Source organism: Globicephala melas, unplaced genomic scaffold (genome assembly GCF_963455315.2).
Source record: "Globicephala melas unplaced genomic scaffold, mGloMel1.2 SCAFFOLD_362, whole genome shotgun sequence".
Lineage (NCBI taxonomy): Eukaryota > Metazoa > Chordata > Mammalia > Artiodactyla > Delphinidae > Globicephala > Globicephala melas.
In genome coordinates, this window is record NW_027207531.1 from 104,709 (window position 1) to 117,248 (window position 12,540).

Here is a 12,540-nt window from a genome sequence, read left to right on the forward strand (position 1 = left end):
CTGCCTTCCAGGGCCGCCTTCTGGCCGCCTGGCCGGCCGGGCCGGCGGGGAGCGACCCCGCCGGCGCGCGCCGTGGTGGGAGGGGCCTGAGGAGGTGGGGCCTGCAGCGGGGCCCGGCGGGGGCGGAGCCGGCGGCCCCCGCCGCGGGCGAGTAAAGGAGAAGGCGGGCGGAGCGGGAGGCAAAAAGCCTACAGCACCCGGTATTCCCAGGCGGTCTCCCATCCAAGTACTAACCAGGCCCGACCCTGCTTAGCTTCCGAGATCAGACGAGATCGGGCGCGTTCAGGGTGGTATGGCCGTAGACGGGGGCGGGGGGCCGCGGGCGGCCTCTTGAGGCCCAGTTTCGCTGGCGCTGGCGCCTTAACGCCAGCCTGGCGGCCGGCCCGCCCCGGCAGGGCCCCCTCGCCCGCCCAGGCAGGGGCAACGGAGGTCTCGGGTATCGGGCGGCGGCGGAGGGTTTGGCGACCACCTCCCAGCCCAGGGCGGCCGTGACCCAGCAAACCCTTCGGCGCTTGGCGCCCCGCCCAAGATCCCGCACGTCGCTCACAGGGACGTGGCCCCGGAGGCTTCAGGGCCCGGGGCCCGCGGTCCCTTGGGCATCGGCCCTGCCCGCCCACGCGGCCCTAGGCGCAGCCCGGCCGCAGCCCGGGCCGGCCCTCCTGCCCGACAGCAGCTGGCCCGAAGCCACCGGGAGCCACCATTGAGTCGCCACGGCCCCTCAGCCCCGGCAAGGCCACCCTTGCCCCCACACCCCCCGCCGAGCTCAGGACCCCGCCCCTGGTGGCCGGCAGGCCCGGGGAAGCGGCCCCTGCCCTCGATCCCGCTCCCGCACCCGGCCGCGGTGACACGCCAGAGGGGCGGGGTGGGGGGGGGCTTTTGTCAGAGGGAGCTGTGGAGGGACACACCGGCACACAGGTGGCGGCGCCGGGGCTGGGCGCCGGTGGGGGCGGCCAGGTGCAGGTCGAGGGGCTCGCGGGCCGAAAGGACGGCAACTGGGCCCGCGGCGGAGTCTGGGTCCGGGCCAGCCACCCCGGGAGCGTCTGGGGTGCGCCTGCCTTCCAGGGCCGCCTTCTGGCCGCCTGGCCGGCCGGGCCGGCGGGGAGCGACCCCGCCGGCGCGCGCCGTGGTGGGAGGGGCCTGAGGAGGTGGGGCCTGCAGCGGGGCCCGGCGGGGGCGGAGCCGGCGGCCCCCGCCGCGGGCGAGTAAAGGAGAAGGCGGGCGGAGCGGGAGGCAAAAAGCCTACAGCACCCGGTATTCCCAGGCGGTCTCCCATCCAAGTACTAACCAGGCCCGACCCTGCTTAGCTTCCGAGATCAGACGAGATCGGGCGCGTTCAGGGTGGTATGGCCGTAGACGGGGGCGGGGGGCCGCGGGCGGCCTCTTGAGGCCCAGTTTCGCTGGCGCTGGCGCCTTAACGCCAGCCTGGCGGCCGGCCCGCCCCGGCAGGGCCCCCTCGCCCGCCCAGGCAGGGGCAACGGAGGTCTCGGGTATCGGGCGGCGGCGGAGGGTTTGGCGACCACCTCCCAGCCCAGGGCGGCCGTGACCCAGCAAACCCTTCGGCGCTTGGCGCCCCGCCCAAGATCCCGCACGTCGCTCACAGGGACGTGGCCCCGGAGGCTTCAGGGCCCGGGGCCCGCGGTCCCTTGGGCATCGGCCCTGCCCGCCCACGCGGCCCTAGGCGCAGCCCGGCCGCAGCCCGGGCCGGCCCTCCTGCCCGACAGCAGCTGGCCCGAAGCCACCGGGAGCCACCATTGAGTCGCCACGGCCCCTCAGCCCCGGCAAGGCCACCCTTGCCCCCACACCCCCCGCCGAGCTCAGGACCCCGCCCCTGGTGGCCGGCAGGCCCGGGGAAGCGGCCCCTGCCCTCGATCCCGCTCCCGCACCCGGCCGCGGTGACACGCCAGAGGGGCGGGGTGGGGGGGGGCTTTTGTCGGAGGGAGCTGTGGAGGGACACACCGGCACACAGGTGGCGGCGCCGGGGTTGGGCGCCGGTGGGGGCGGCCAGGTGCAGGTCGAGGGGCTCGCGGGCCGAAAGGACGGCAACTGGGCCCGCGGCGGAGTCTGGGTCCGGGCCAGCCACCCCGGGAGCGTCTGGGGTGCGCCTGCCTTCCAGGGCCGCCTTCTGGCCGCCTGGCCGGCCGGGCCGGCGGGGAGCGACCCCGCCGGCGCGCGCCGTGGTGGGAGGGGCCTGAGGAGGTGGGGCCTGCAGCGGGGCCCGGCGGGGGCGGAGCCGGCGACCCCGCCGCGGGCGAGTAAAGGAGAAGGCGGGCGGAGCGGGAGGCAAAAAGCCTACAGCACCCGGTATTCCCAGGCGGTCTCCCATCCAAGTACTAACCAGGCCCGACCCTGCTTAGCTTCCGAGATCAGACGAGATCGGGCGCGTTCAGGGTGGTATGGCCGTAGACGGGGGCGGGGGGCCGCGGGCGGCCTCTTGAGGCCCAGTTTCGCTGGCGCTGGCGCCTTAACGCCAGCCTGGCGGCCGGCCCGCCCCGGCAGGGCCCCCTCGCCCGCCCAGGCAGGGGCAACGGAGGTCTCGGGTATCGGGCGGCGGCGGAGGGTTTGGCGACCACCTCCCAGCCCAGGGCGGCCGTGACCCAGCAAACCCTTCGGCGCTTGGCGCCCCGCCCAAGATCCCGCACGTCGCTCACAGGGACGTGGCCCCGGAGGCTTCAGGGCCCGGGGCCCGCGGTCCCTTGGGCATCGGCCCTGCCCGCCCACGCGGCCCTAGGCGCAGCCCGGCCGCAGCCCGGGCCGGCCCTCCTGCCCGACAGCAGCTGGCCCGAAGCCACCGGGAGCCACCATTGAGTCGCCACGGCCCCTCAGCCCCGGCAAGGCCACCCTTGCCCCCACACCCCCCGCCGAGCTCAGGACCCCGCCCCTGGTGGCCGGCAGGCCCGGGGAAGCGGCCCCTGCCCTCGATCCCGCTCCCGCACCCGGCCGCGGTGACACGCCAGAGGGGCGGGGTGGGGGGGGGCTTTTGTCGGAGGGAGCTGTGGAGGGACACACCGGCACACAGGTGGCGGCGCCGGGGCTGGGCGCCGGTGGGGGCGGCCAGGTGCAGGTCGAGGGGCTCGCGGGCCGAAAGGACGGCAACTGGGCCCGCGGCGGAGTCTGGGTCCGGGCCAGCCACCCCGGGAGCGTCTGGGGTGCGCCTGCCTTCCAGGGCCGCCTTCTGGCCGCCTGGCCGGCCGGGCCGGCGGGGAGCGACCCCGCCGGCGCGCGCCGTGGTGGGAGGGGCCTGAGGAGGTGGGGCCTGCAGCGGGGCCCGGCGGGGGCGGAGCCGGCGGCCCCCGCCGCGGGCGAGTAAAGGAGAAGGCGGGCGGAGCGGGAGGCAAAAAGCCTACAGCACCCGGTATTCCCAGGCGGTCTCCCATCCAAGTACTAACCAGGCCCGACCCTGCTTAGCTTCCGAGATCAGACGAGATCGGGCGCGTTCAGGGTGGTATGGCCGTAGACGGGGGCGGGGGGCCGCGGGCGGCCTCTTGAGGCCCAGTTTCGCTGGCGCTGGCGCCTTAACGCCAGCCTGGCGGCCGGCCCGCCCCGGCAGGGCCCCCTCGCCCGCCCAGGCAGGGGCAACGGAGGTCTCGGGTATCGGGCGGCGGCGGAGGGTTTGGCGACCACCTCCCAGCCCAGGGCGGCCGTGACCCAGCAAACCCTTCGGCGCTTGGCGCCCCGCCCAAGATCCCGCACGTCGCTCACAGGGACGTGGCCCCGGAGGCTTCAGGGCCCGGGGCCCGCGGTCCCTTGGGCATCGGCCCTGCCCGCCCACGCGGCCCTAGGCGCAGCCCGGCCGCAGCCCGGGCCGGCCCTCCTGCCCGACAGCAGCTGGCCCGAAGCCACCGGGAGCCACCATTGAGTCGCCACGGCCCCTCAGCCCTGGCAAGGCCACCCTTGCCCCCACACCCCCCGCCGAGCTCAGGACCCCGCCCCTGGTGGCCGGCAGGCCCGGGGAAGCGGCCCCTGCCCTCGATCCCGCTCCCGCACCCGGCCGCGGTGACACGCCAGAGGGGCGGGGTGGGGGGGGGCTTTTGACGGAGGGAGCTGTGGAGGGACATACCGGCACACAGGTGGCGGCGCCGGGGCTGGGCGCCGGTGGGGGCGGCCAGGTGCAGGTCGAGGGGCTCGCGGGCCGAAAGGACGGCAACTGGGCCCATGGCGGAGTCTGGGTCTGGAGGGCTCTGAGCCTCCATCCGCTCTGTTGCCTCGGGTCTACCGGCCCGACGCCTGGTAGCGCGACACCCCACCGGCCCACAGACGTAGCCTCCCCAGCTGTGCTCACAGCGAGTCCAACCGCAGCCTGCATCCCTCCACGGGACACTTGGATTACTCCCGCGATCCCCACGAGGTGCGGCACCCGGCGGCCGAATGGGCTGAGATCCTGCCCTTGCGGCGCCCTGTGGCCACCTCCGCCTCCCTCACGGTACTGGCCGAGGCCTCGGACCAGCGGGCCCCGGCTCCCAGCTCAGCGCTGCTCCTCCGCCCCTCTCACCTCCTGCCCGACGTCCAGGCTACCGAGCACCCTCCACCCCCGCCCACCTTCATGCCACTCAGCCGGAACCCGGGAGGCAATGCCAACTACCAGGTGTATGACAGTCTGGTGCTGAAGCGGCAACCGCAGGAGGGCCAAGCGCGGGCCAACTCGCTGCTACCTTCCACCTCGGCCTCCAGGCCCTCTCTGCACGGGAGCCAGACTGGGAAAATGAACTTACCAGCAGCAAGTGGGGGCAGGGGCAGGGGGCGGCAGGGCATGGAGAGAGGAATAAAGAGCGCCAGAGTCCAGGAAACATTGGTGGTCTGTGGCTTGGAAGCGCCACTCCTTCTGCCAGCCTGGGTCCCTGCGCTTGGCTTCCTGCAATAAGAAGCCAGTGTCCCCTTCTTGGCCTGAGGGTCCCTTTGGTTTAGTGGCCACAGTTCTGCCAGCAGGCCCCTCCTGGTCCTATACCATGCACTAAGTATATCTGCAGCTGCAGACTCCAAACCCCTGGTCTCTGGGCACCTCCTCTGTGTCTCAGCTGTCCCTGTCCACAGAGAGCCTCATACAAGAAGTTGCTTCCAAACTGGGAGGTTCCACATCTGGGCAGGTCCAGCTCCAGGCCCAGTGAAGGGCATGAAGAAGGCTGAGGCTCTGGACTCCAGCCAGGCCTTCAGCAGGCCTCTGAGGCCAAGGTCTTCCTAGTCTCAAGAGGGGCCAAGAGACGCAATGTGTCATTTGAACAAGTGAGTCAGCGGGCGGTGAGCGAATGAATGACCGCTCGAGGGGATGTATGCCGGCCACCGGGCCCTGTTTGACTGTCCAGGCTCAGCTTACCTGACCCTGGTTACCAGGGAATGCCACTCTGGGCCCTCCTTTTCATCCCCCTCCCTCACTGTGACCTCACCACCTGCCCCATTATGACCCAGTCTGGCTCCCAGTTAAAACTGGAGGGCAGAGGGCCCAGGCAGTCCTGGGACCAACGGCCATGGGTGAGCGAAACTACTACCGAGCCGAGCCGTTCACTGGCCCCATCCCCAGGAAATGCCAGGAGCAAGGATACTCAATTCTTCTGATCCCGGTCAGCTTCATCTTGCTCAACGTGGGGATCAACATGGTGACTATGGTCAGGGCAGGATCTGTGCAGCGCGGTTGGGGGAGCCCTGGGGTCTTGAAGGGGCTGAGGTGGGAGGGCTGCTGGGGTGTGACCGGGACAAGGGTTGGATTTCAGGGCTCACCCTGCTCCCGGCCTCCCCCCTCCCCTTCTTGCCTCAACTCTGGAGGCATCTGAAGAGATTCTTGCGGGCACTTTTCAATCGTATTTTCCACAAAGGTGAGTGGGCGCCGGCGTGGGTTCAGGGGATGTGGGCCTGTCCCCTTTCTTCTATCCCTGCCTTGATTCTCAGCCCCTCAGGAACCCAGGCCCTGACCCATCTCGCCTTTCCCCACAGACAAGCAAGCCAGCTGTGTAGGCACCCATCGCATGTGCATGCGCTGCTCCGTGGATCCCAAGAACCTGTGCTCAAGAGTTTCTTCCCACTTCTGCCATCGCCCAAGCTTCCTGCTCGGGCAGGTAAACCCACCTTGACTACTGCCTGCAGCGGGGCTCGGCGGGGGCGGAGCCGGCGGCCCCCCCGCCGCGGGCGAGTAAAGGAGAAGGCGGGCGGAGCGGGAGGCAAAAAGCCTACAGCACCCGGTATTCCCAGGCGGTCTCCCATCCAAGTACTAACCAGGCCCGACCCTGCTTAGCTTCCGAGATCAGACGAGATCGGGCGCGTTCAGGGTGGTATGGCCGTAGACGGGGGCGGGGGGCCGCGGGCGGCCTCTTGAGGCCCAGTTTCGCTGGCGCTGGCGCCTTAACGCCAGCCTGGCGGCCGGCCCGCCCCGGCAGGGCCCCCTCGCCCGCCCAGGCAGGGGCAACGGAGGTCTCGGGTATCGGGCGGCGGCGGAGGGTTTGGCGACCACCTCCCAGCCCAGGGCGGCCGTGACCCAGCAAACCCTTCGGCGCTTGGCGCCCCGCCCAAGATCCCGCACGTCGCTCACAGGGACGTGGCCCCGGAGGCTTCAGGGCCCGGGGCCCGCGGTCCCTTGGGCATCGGCCCTGCCCGCCCACGCGGCCCTAGGCGCAGCCCGGCCGCAGCCCGGGCCGGCCCTCCTGCCCGACAGCAGCTGGCCCGAAGCCACCGGGAGCCACCAATGAGTCGCCACGGCCCCTCAGCCCCGGCAAGGCCACCCTTGCCCCCACACCCCCCGCCGAGCTCAGGACCCCGCCCCTGGTGGCCGGCAGGCCCGGGGAAGCGGCCCCTGCCCTCGATCCCGCTCCCGCACCCGGCCGCGGTGACACGCCAGAGGGGCGGGGTGGGGGGGGGCTTTTGTCGGAGGGAGCTGTGGAGGGACACACCGGCACACAGGTGGCGGCGCCGGGGCTGGGCGCCGGTGGGGGCGGCCAGGTGCAGGTCGAGGGGCTCGCGGGCCGAAAGGACGGCAACTGGGCCCGCGGCGGAGTCTGGGTCCGGGCCAGCCACCCCGGGAGCGTCTGGGGTGCGCCTGCCTTCCAGGGCCGCCTTCTGGCCGCCTGGCCGGCCGGGCCGGCGGGGAGCGACCCCGCCGGCGCGCGCCGTGGTGGGAGGGGCCTGAGGAGGTGGGGCCTGCAGCGGGGCCCGGCGGGGGCGGAGCCGGCGGCCCCCGCCGCGGGCGAGTAAAGGAGAAGGCGGGCGGAGCGGGAGGCAAAAAGCCTACAGCACCCGGTATTCCCAGGCGGTCTCCCATCCAAGTACTAACCAGGCCCGACCCTGCTTAGCTTCCGAGATCAGACGAGATCGGGCGCGTTCAGGGTGGTATGGCCGTAGACGGGGGCGGGGGGCCGCGGGCGGCCTCTTGAGGCCCAGTTTCGCTGGCGCTGGCGCCTTAACGCCAGCCTGGCGGCCGGCCCGCCCCGGCAGGGCCCCCTCGCCCGCCCAGGCAGGGGCAACGGAGGTCTCGGGTATCGGGCGGCGGCGGAGGGTTTGGCGACCACCTCCCAGCCCAGGGCGGCCGTGACCCAGCAAACCCTTCGGCGCTTGGCGCCCCGCCCAAGATCCCGCACGTCGCTCACAGGGACGTGGCCCCGGAGGCTTCAGGGCCCGGGGCCCGCGGTCCCTTGGGCATCGGCCCTGCCCGCCCACGCGGCCCTAGGCGCAGCCCGGCCGCAGCCCGGGCCGGCCCTCCTGCCCGACAGCAGCTGGCCCGAAGCCACCGGGAGCCACCATTGAGTCGCCACGGCCCCTCAGCCCCGGCAAGGCCACCCTTGCCCCCACACCCCCCGCCGAGCTCAGGACCCCGCCCCTGGTGGCCGGCAGGCCCGGGGAAGCGGCCCCTGCCCTCGATCCCGCTCCCGCACCCGGCCGCGGTGACACGCCAGAGGGGCGGGGTGGGGGGGGGCTTTTGTCAGAGGGAGCTGTGGAGGGACACACCGGCACACAGGTGGCGGCGCCGGGGCTGGGCGCCGGTGGGGGCGGCCAGGTGCAGGTCGAGGGGCTCGCGGGCCGAAAGGACGGCAACTGGGCCCGCGGCGGAGTCTGGGTCCGGGCCAGCCACCCCGGGAGCGTCTGGGGTGCGCCTGCCTTCCAGGGCCGCCTTCTGGCCGCCTGGCCGGCCGGGCCGGCGGGGAGCGACCCCGCCGGCGCGCGCCGTGGTGGGAGGGGCCTGAGGAGGTGGGGCCTGCAGCGGGGCCCGGCGGGGGCGGAGCCGGCGGCCCCCGCCGCGGGCGAGTAAAGGAGAAGGCGGGCGGAGCGGGAGGCAAAAAGCCTACAGCACCCGGTATTCCCAGGCGGTCTCCCATCCAAGTACTAACCAGGCCCGACCCTGCTTAGCTTCCGAGATCAGACGAGATCGGGCGCGTTCAGGGTGGTATGGCCGTAGACGGGGGCGGGGGGCCGCGGGCGGCCTCTTGAGGCCCAGTTTCGCTGGCGCTGGCGCCTTAACGCCAGCCTGGCGGCCGGCCCGCCCCGGCAGGGCCCCCTCGCCCGCCCAGGCAGGGGCAACGGAGGTCTCGGGTATCGGGCGGCGGCGGAGGGTTTGGCGACCACCTCCCAGCCCAGGGCGGCCGTGACCCAGCAAACCCTTCGGCGCTTGGCGCCCCGCCCAAGATCCCGCACGTCGCTCACAGGGACGTGGCCCCGGAGGCTTCAGGGCCCGGGGCCCGCGGTCCCTTGGGCATCGGCCCTGCCCGCCCACGCGGCCCTAGGCGCAGCCCGGCCGCAGCCCGGGCCGGCCCTCCTGCCCGACAGCAGCTGGCCCGAAGCCACCGGGAGCCACCATTGAGTCGCCACGGCCCCTCAGCCCCGGCAAGGCCACCCTTGCCCCCACACCCCCCGCCGAGCTCAGGACCCCGCCCCTGGTGGCCGGCAGGCCCGGGGAAGCGGCCCCTGCCCTCGATCCCGCTCCCGCACCCGGCCGCGGTGACACGCCAGAGGGGCGGGGTGGGGGGGGGCTTTTGTCGGAGGGAGCTGTGGAGGGACACACCGGCACACAGGTGGCGGCGCCGGGGCTGGGCGCCGGTGGGGGCGGCCAGGTGCAGGTCGAGGGGCTCGCGGGCCGAAAGGACGGCAACTGGGCCCGCGGCGGAGTCTGGGTCCGGGCCAGCCACCCCGGGAGCGTCTGGGGTGCGCCTGCCTTCCAGGGCCGCCTTCTGGCCGCCTGGCCGGCCGGGCCGGCGGGGAGCGACCCCGCCGGCGCGCGCCGTGGTGGGAGGGGCCTGAGGAGGTGGGGCCTGCAGCGGGGCCCGGCGGGGGCGGAGCCGGCGGCCCCCGCCGCGGGCGAGTAAAGGAGAAGGCGGGCGGAGCGGGAGGCAAAAAGCCTACAGCACCCGGTATTCCCAGGCGGTCTCCCATCCAAGTACTAACCAGGCCCGACCCTGCTTAGCTTCCGAGATCAGACGAGATCGGGCGCGTTCAGGGTGGTATGGCCGTAGACGGGGGCGGGGGGCCGCGGGCGGCCTCTTGAGGCCCAGTTTCGCTGGCGCTGGCGCCTTAACGCCAGCCTGGCGGCCGGCCCGCCCCGGCAGGGCCCCCTCGCCCGCCCAGGCAGGGGCAACGGAGGTCTCGGGTATCGGGCGGCGGCGGAGGGTTTGGCGACCACCTCCCAGCCCAGGGCGGCCGTGACCCAGCAAACCCTTCGGCGCTTGGCGCCCCGCCCAAGATCCCGCACGTCGCTCACAGGGACGTGGCCCCGGAGGCTTCAGGGCCCGGGGCCCGCGGTCCCTTGGGCATCGGCCCTGCCCGCCCACGCGGCCCTAGGCGCAGCCCGGCCGCAGCCCGGGCCGGCCCTCCTGCCCGACAGCAGCTGGCCCGAAGCCACCGGGAGCCACCATTGAGTCGCCACGGCCCCTCAGCCCCGGCAAGGCCACCCTTGCCCCCACACCCCCCGCCGAGCTCAGGACCCCGCCCCTGGTGGCCGGCAGGCCCGGGGAAGCGGCCCCTGCCCTCGATCCCGCTCCCGCACCCGGCCGCGGTGACACGCCAGAGGGGCGGGGTGGGGGGGGGCTTTTGTCGGAGGGAGCTGTGGAGGGACACACCGGCACACAGGTGGCGGCGCCGGGGTTGGGCGCCGGTGGGGGCGGCCAGGTGCAGGTCGAGGGGCTCGCGGGCCGAAAGGACGGCAACTGGGCCCGCGGCGGAGTCTGGGTCCGGGCCAGCCACCCCGGGAGCGTCTGGGGTGCGCCTGCCTTCCAGGGCCGCCTTCTGGCCGCCTGGCCGGCCGGGCCGGCGGGGAGCGACCCCGCCGGCGCGCGCCGTGGTGGGAGGGGCCTGAGGAGGTGGGGCCTGCAGCGGGGCCCGGCGGGGGCGGAGCCGGCGGCCCCCGCCGCGGGCGAGTAAAGGAGAAGGCGGGCGGAGCGGGAGGCAAAAAGCCTACAGCACCCGGTATTCCCAGGCGGTCTCCCATCCAAGTACTAACCAGGCCCGACCCTGCTTAGCTTCCGAGATCAGACGAGATCGGGCGCGTTCAGGGTGGTATGGCCGTAGACGGGGGCGGGGGGCCGCGGGCGGCCTCTTGAGGCCCAGTTTCGCTGGCGCTGGCGCCTTAACGCCAGCCTGGCGGCCGGCCCGCCCCGGCAGGGCCCCCTCGCCCGCCCAGGCAGGGGCAACGGAGGTCTCGGGTATCGGGCGGCGGCGGAGGGTTTGGCGACCACCTCCCAGCCCAGGGCGGCCGTGACCCAGCAAACCCTTCGGCGCTTGGCGCCCCGCCCAAGATCCCGCACGTCGCTCACAGGGACGTGGCCCCGGAGGCTTCAGGGCCCGGGGCCCGCGGTCCCTTGGGCATCGGCCCTGCCCGCCCACGCGGCCCTAGGCGCAGCCCGGCCGCAGCCCGGGCCGGCCCTCCTGCCCGACAGCAGCTGGCCCGAAGCCACCGGGAGCCACCATTGAGTCGCCACGGCCCCTCAGCCCCGGCAAGGCCACCCTTGCCCCCACACCCCCCGCCGAGCTCAGGACCCCGCCCCTGGTGGCCGGCAGGCCCGGGGAAGCGGCCCCTGCCCTCGATCCCGCTCCCGCACCCGGCCGCGGTGACACACCAGAGGGGCGGGGTGGGGGGGGGCTTTTGTCGGAGGGAGCTGTGGAGGGACACACCGGCACACAGGTGGCGGCGCCGGGGTTGGGCGCCGGTGGGGGCGGCCAGGTGCAGGTCGAGGGGCTCGCGGGCCGAAAGGACGGCAACTGGGCCCGCGGCGGAGTCTGGGTCCGGGCCAGCCACCCCGGGAGCGTCTGGGGTGCGGCTGCCTTCCAGGGCCGCCTTCTGGCCGCCTGGCCGGCCGGGCCGGCGGGGAGCGACCCCGCCGGCGCGCGCCGTGGTGGGAGGGGCCTGAGGAGGTGGGGCCTGCAGCGGGGCCCGGCGGGGGCGGAGCCGGCGGCCCCCGCCGCGGGCGAGTAAAGGAGAAGGCGGGCGGAGCGGGAGGCAAAAAGCCTACAGCACCCGGTATTCCCAGGCGGTCTCCCATCCAAGTACTAACCAGGCCCGACCCTGCTTAGCTTCCGAGATCAGACGAGATCGGGCGCGTTCAGGGTGGTATGGCCGTAGACGGGGGCGGGGGGCCGCGGGCGGCCTCTTGAGGCCCAGTTTCGCTGGCGCTGGCGCCTTAACGCCAGCCTGGCGGCCGGCCCGCCCCGGCAGGGCCCCCTCGCCCGCCCAGGCAGGGGCAACGGAGGTCTCGGGTATCGGGCGGCGGCGGAGGGTTTGGCGACCACCTCCCAGCCCAGGGCGGCCGTGACCCAGCAAACCCTTCGGCGCTTGGCGCCCCGCCCAAGATCCCGCACGTCGCTCACAGGGACGTGGCCCCGGAGGCTTCAGGGCCCGGGGCCCGCGGTCCCTTGGGCATCGGCCCTGCCCGCCCACGCGGCCCTAGGCGCAGCCCGGCCGCAGCCCGGGCCGGCCCTCCTGCCCGACAGCAGCTGGCCCGAAGCCACCGGGAGCCACCATTGAGTCGCCACGGCCCCTCAGCCCCGGCAAGGCCACCCTTGCCCCCACACCCCCCGCCGAGCTCAGGACCCCGCCCCTGGTGGCCGGCAGGCCCGGGGAAGCGGCCCCTGCCCTCGATCCCGCTCCCGCACCCGGCCGCGGTGACACGCCAGAGGGGCGGGGTGGGGGGGGGCTTTTGACGGAGGGAGCTGTGGAGGGACATACCGGCACACAGGTGGCGGCGCCGGGGCTGGGCGCCGGTGGGGGCGGCCAGGTGCAGGTCGAGGGGCTCGCGGGCCGAAAGGACGGCAACTGGGCCCATGGCGGAGTCTGGGTCTGGAGGGCTCTGAGCCTCCATCCGCTCTGTTGCCTCGGGTCTACCGGCCCGACGCCTGGTAGCGCGACACCCCACCGGCCCAGAGACGTAGCCTCCCCAGCTGTGCTCACAGCGAGTCCAACCGCAGCCTGCATCCCTCCACGGGACACTTGGATTACTCCCGCGATCCCCACGAGGTGCGGCACCCGGCGGCCGAATGGGCTGAGATCCTGCCCTTGCGGCGCCCTGTGGCCACCTCCGCCTCCCTCACGGTACTGGCCGAGGCCTCGGACCAGCGGGCCCCGGCTCCCAGCTCAGCGCT

General features: G+C 74.2%; 10 non-coding genes across 10 annotated transcripts; all 10 read right to left on the reverse strand.

Moving 5' to 3' along the window:
- Window positions 1–185: 185 nt before the first annotated feature.
- On the reverse strand, window positions 186–304 carry LOC132595774 (5S ribosomal RNA). The gene has a single exon (XR_009561883.1). It is a non-coding gene; the product is annotated as a 5S ribosomal RNA (ribosomal RNA).
- Window positions 305–1,236: 932 nt separating this feature from the next.
- Window positions 1,237–1,355, reverse strand: LOC132595775 (5S ribosomal RNA). Its single transcript, XR_009561884.1, has one exon. It is a non-coding gene; the product is annotated as a 5S ribosomal RNA (ribosomal RNA).
- Window positions 1,356–2,286: 931 nt separating this feature from the next.
- On the reverse strand, window positions 2,287–2,405 carry LOC132595777 (5S ribosomal RNA). The gene has a single exon (XR_009561886.1). It is a non-coding gene; the product is annotated as a 5S ribosomal RNA (ribosomal RNA).
- A 932-nt stretch (window positions 2,406–3,337) lies between these two features.
- Window positions 3,338–3,456, reverse strand: LOC132595778 (5S ribosomal RNA). Its single transcript, XR_009561887.1, has one exon. It is a non-coding gene; the product is annotated as a 5S ribosomal RNA (ribosomal RNA).
- A 2,696-nt stretch (window positions 3,457–6,152) lies between these two features.
- On the reverse strand, window positions 6,153–6,271 carry LOC132595779 (5S ribosomal RNA). The gene has a single exon (XR_009561888.1). It is a non-coding gene; the product is annotated as a 5S ribosomal RNA (ribosomal RNA).
- Window positions 6,272–7,203: 932 nt separating this feature from the next.
- LOC132595780 (5S ribosomal RNA) lies at window positions 7,204–7,322 on the reverse strand. Its single transcript, XR_009561889.1, has one exon. It is a non-coding gene; the product is annotated as a 5S ribosomal RNA (ribosomal RNA).
- A 932-nt stretch (window positions 7,323–8,254) lies between these two features.
- On the reverse strand, window positions 8,255–8,373 carry LOC132595781 (5S ribosomal RNA). Its single transcript, XR_009561890.1, has one exon. It is a non-coding gene; the product is annotated as a 5S ribosomal RNA (ribosomal RNA).
- A 932-nt stretch (window positions 8,374–9,305) lies between these two features.
- LOC132595782 (5S ribosomal RNA) lies at window positions 9,306–9,424 on the reverse strand. Its single transcript, XR_009561891.1, has one exon. It is a non-coding gene; the product is annotated as a 5S ribosomal RNA (ribosomal RNA).
- Window positions 9,425–10,356: 932 nt separating this feature from the next.
- Window positions 10,357–10,475, reverse strand: LOC132595783 (5S ribosomal RNA). The gene has a single exon (XR_009561892.1). It is a non-coding gene; the product is annotated as a 5S ribosomal RNA (ribosomal RNA).
- A 932-nt stretch (window positions 10,476–11,407) lies between these two features.
- On the reverse strand, window positions 11,408–11,526 carry LOC132595784 (5S ribosomal RNA). Its single transcript, XR_009561893.1, has one exon. It is a non-coding gene; the product is annotated as a 5S ribosomal RNA (ribosomal RNA).
- Window positions 11,527–12,540: the final 1,014 nt, after the last annotated feature.